At 39.4% G+C, this 4,519-nt stretch overlaps 1 long non-coding RNA gene across 1 annotated transcript; it reads left to right on the forward strand.

The window, feature by feature from the left end:
- Positions 1-1,802: 1,802 nt before the first annotated feature.
- LOC132393717 (uncharacterized) lies at positions 1,803-4,195 on the forward strand. Its single transcript, XR_009512051.1, has 2 exons — positions 1,803-1,888; positions 3,757-4,195. It is a non-coding gene; the product is annotated as an uncharacterized LOC132393717 (long non-coding RNA).
- Positions 4,196-4,519: the final 324 nt, after the last annotated feature.

The raw sequence follows: 4,519 nt of genomic DNA on the forward strand, positions 1-4,519 counted from the left end.
TCATTATCTAGTACAATTTCTGTTGGAGGTCAGTTTGGCAGTTAACAACTATGGCTTGTCACTTTATCATGTGAACTTACATCATTGCAATTTCCTTTCTAGTGTTACTTCCTCATTTTTAATATTTAACTTCTTTTCATGGTCTATGCCACAGCCCTTGACTTCTCAGTTTGAAAGGAAATACTGCTATTTGTCTCTCTGGCTTAATACATCTTTAAGCACACAGTCTGAGGAACCTTTGTCCCTCCTGGAGATTTCATAGGAATAGGAAAAAAGGGGTTGACCTGCCAGCACTCCTGCTAATCTTTGTTACACACACAAAGTGCTGGAAGAATGCAGCAGGCCAGGCAGCATCTATGAAAAAGAATAAACAATAAATGTTCTGGGCCGAGACCAATAGAGGGGTATTGGCCCAAAGCAACTGTTCACTCTTCTCCATAGATGCTGCCTTTTCTCTCTTTTTCTCTTTTTCGTTCATTTCTTGTCATCCCTCTCTCACTCTCAATCCTTTATTTCTTCTATTTTGCTTTCCTTCCTGTTCCTTTTTGCTCTTTATTTCCATAAAATGTAACAACATTTACAGAAACAGATAATTTATCACTATTTCTATTTGAATTTCCTACTTGATGTCTTCCTTTTTGGTCAATACTGTGTTCAATATGTATTCAATTTTAAACAATTTACATGTATCTTCTGTGCACAATACTTTAATAGCCCTTAATATGGTGGTTCCATTCTCATTAATTCTAGGAGGTCATTTTGTGTATTGTTCCTTTACTATGATTACTAAAGTTCACTATTCTTGTTTCATAAAATTTAAATTCCATTTAATAAACGAGATCAATGCCCATTGTGGTACACTATCCTACATCTAATTACCCTCTACATGAAAAAATTCCTTTTAATTTCCTTTCATTCTTCTGATAATTGTTCTTGTCAATGATCCACTAACTTGTGGAAAAACCATTCCTGATTTATATTTTCTGCTGGTGATATAATTTTCATTGGACTTTGCTTAACTTCATTCAAGTAAAAAGAGAACATTGGGGCTTGTTCCTTGTGAATGTCATGTACTCAAACGCGCATCTGTTACAAAATGCCATTTCACACATTCCACACTCCGGCTAAAGTACTGCATCTAATTTTATGCACTGACGCTTATATAGGATGTCAAGCCCTTGGAGAGGGAGCAAAGGAGATTTAGCAGAACTGTGACTAGACATGACTGGATTCAGTTGTGTGAAGAGACTGGAGAAATCAAGGTTGTTCGGAGCAGAGAAAGTTAAGTTAAATATATGGTGTCGATTTTGCAATTCCAAAGTTTGTACTGATGAGCTTATAAAGATAAAGCATTCCCATTATGAGTTTGCATGACAAATATTAATTATCAAATAAATTCTTAAACATCCTAGCCTAAATTAAATAAATAATTAAGAATATTACACTCTAACAAGTCAAAAGAACTGTTTTGAAAAATATCTACTTTTTTGGCTATATACCATACATTCTCATGTCCCTTTCAGAATGTTAAGACCAGGACATGAAAGAATAATGAGGGCTCCCTTTTATGATATTGAAAAGAACAGCTGCAATCTAAATTTCCCAAGCAGTAAAAACGTGGAATTTAGACAGTTATACTGGAGAGAATATGAATAAATGAAGAAATTCAGAACTTTGGGCAGTAATCTTTATGGATCAATTCCTATGGTTGTTGATTATAGTTAGCTATGTGGAAAAGCAAATACTGAGCTTTTTTTGCCAACGTTGTTCTAAATTTTATCTACTACTGTAATTCACTCTCCAGATTTATTGAAATAACGTGGTGAGCAGCAAACACTCCTGCAAAGACAAAGTCTGAAATGAGCTTCAATCAATCTGGGAAAGAACAGTAATATAAAGTTTGATATGTTACACAAGGCCCTACCATCATTAAATAACCTCACACAAGCATACTAAGTTATCACTACTGCTACAGGTATTGGCAACCACAGAATCACAGAAAAGTACAGCACAGAAACAGACCTTTCAGCCCATGTAGTCGGTGCCAAGCCATTTACGCAACCTTCTCCCATTGATGAGCACTGGGATCACAGCTGTCCATACCCCTACCGTCCATTTAATAGAACTTGCATGCACCACTTGTGCTGGCAGCTCATTCCACGCTCTCATAACTCTCTGAGTGAAGAAGAACAACCATTCCAAAGTCCTTGAAAATATCTCGTAAAATTAAATGTATCCAAATTATGTTTTCTTTACCTTAATTCGGCCCACAAAGCTGTGCCGAACATGTCCTTACCCATAGCCCTCTATTTATCTAAGCTCCATGTACCTATCCAGGAATCTCTTAAAAGACCCTGTCATTTCTGCCTCCACCACCACCATCGGCAGCCCATTCCACGCACTCTCCACTCTCTGAGTAAAAAATTTAATTTAACCCTGACATCTCCTCTGTGCCTACTTTCAAGCACCTTAAAACTATGCCCTCTTGTGCTAGCCATTTCAGTCCTGGGAATAAGCCTTTGACTATCCACATGATCAATGCCTCTCATCATCTTATACACCTCTATCAGGTCACCTCTCATCTTCCCTCACTTCAAGGAGAAAAGGCCGAGTTCGCTCAACCTAAGGCATGCTCCCCAATCCAGGCAACATCCTTGTAAATCTCCTCTGCACCCTTTCTATGGCTTCCATATCCTTCCTGTAGTGAGGTGACCAGAATTGAGCACAGTACTCCAAATGGGGTCTGACCAGGGTCCTATATAGCTGCAATATTACCTCTCGGCTTTTAAAGTCAATCCCACAGTTGATGAAGGCCAATGCATCATATGCCTTCTTAACCACAGAGTCAACCTACATAGCAGCTTTGAGTGTCCTATGGACTCAAACCCCAGGATCCCTCTGATCCTCCACACTGCCAAAAGTCTTACCATTAATACTATATTCTGTCTTCATTTTTGACCTACCAAAATGAACCACCTCACATTTATCTGGGTTGAACTCCATCTGTCACTTCTCAGCCCAGTTTTGCATCCTATCAATGTCCTGTTGTAACCTCTGACAGCCCTCCACACTATCCACAACAACCCCAATTTTTTTGTCATCAGCAAATTTACTAACCCATCCTTCCACTTCCTCACCCAAGTGAAAATCACGAAGAGTAGGGGTCCCAGAACAGATCCCTGAGGCACAACGCTGGTCACCGACCTCCATGCAGAATATGACCCGTCTACAACCACTCTTTGCCTTCTGTGGGAAAGCCAGTTCTGGATCCACAAATCAATATCCCCTTGGATCTCATGTCTCCTTACTTTCTTAATAAGCCTTGCATGGGGTACCTTATACTGTTGAATATATGCAGGCTTGTTGCATCATTGTCTAGTACGATATCGAATGTGCAGGAATGCAAGAAGCTGCAGAGAGTAGTAGATTCAGCCCAGTACATCATGGGCACATCTCTTCCCACCATTGGTAGTATCTACATGAGCTGTAGCCTCACAAAGACCCCACCATCCAGGCCATGTCATGTTCTCACAGCTTCTGTTGGACAGGAGATACAGAAGCCTCAGGTCCCACACCACTGAACTCAACAACAGTTACTTCCTTTCAGTCACTTGGTTCTTAAACCAACCTACACAACTAATCAATACCTTAGACTATGACCACTTTGATCACTGCACTACACTGGACATTTTTTGTTCTGATTGCATTCACTCTTGTACACACTTAGTATAATTTATGTTTTTGGTTTTTATGCAGATTGTGTGACAAATGCAAGGTGCCTGTGATGATGCGGCAAGGAAGCTTTTAATTGCACCTGTGCATAAATCTACAACAGTAAACTCAACTTTGAAATTTGAACATCTAGCTACTGCTACAGAATTCTGTGAACAATTAAGGAGAACTTAAACTTTGCAATGGCATTCCAAGATGACTGAATCGTAAAGGGAATCCAGGAATGTTGGATTAATGCAGGAAGATAGTCTCTAATAAAAGACCAGCCACAGTCTTAACAGGAATGAGGGGGGAAATGGCCTCTTTCTGCCTCTGATGAAGGATTTCAGCCGAAAACATTGACAGTTTATTTATTTCCATAGATGCTGCCTGACCTGCTGAGTTTCTCCAGCATTTTGTGCATGTTCCTCCGGATTCTATTGCTTTTGATCTCATATCCATAAAATTAACTGGATAACCCTTTCGAAGTGGCATAATCACCAGTCTCTTTCATTGCTACATTGCTCTATGATTTTACATTAGCGATTCCTGTTCTTGTTATTCTGATTTGGTACATTGAGTAATGACAAATAGGCCAAATAAAAAAGGGTCAACTTAGCAAACAGTCAATAGTAAGGAGTTGCCTAGCTTTTGCAGGCTGGGTTACAAAGATCAGTCTCCCTAAAGTTACAATGCTTAGAATTGTGTTTTAGGAGCAAGTGTTGGTGTCAAAGTTCAGATTTGGCCAACGTGATCCTCAGACAGAATAAATTAGGTGAGACGTCACAAGTTAATGTTTATGGCTCGC

This window comes from Hypanus sabinus, chromosome 5, assembly GCF_030144855.1.
Source record: "Hypanus sabinus isolate sHypSab1 chromosome 5, sHypSab1.hap1, whole genome shotgun sequence".
Classification (NCBI taxonomy): Eukaryota; Metazoa; Chordata; class Chondrichthyes; order Myliobatiformes; family Dasyatidae; genus Hypanus; species Hypanus sabinus.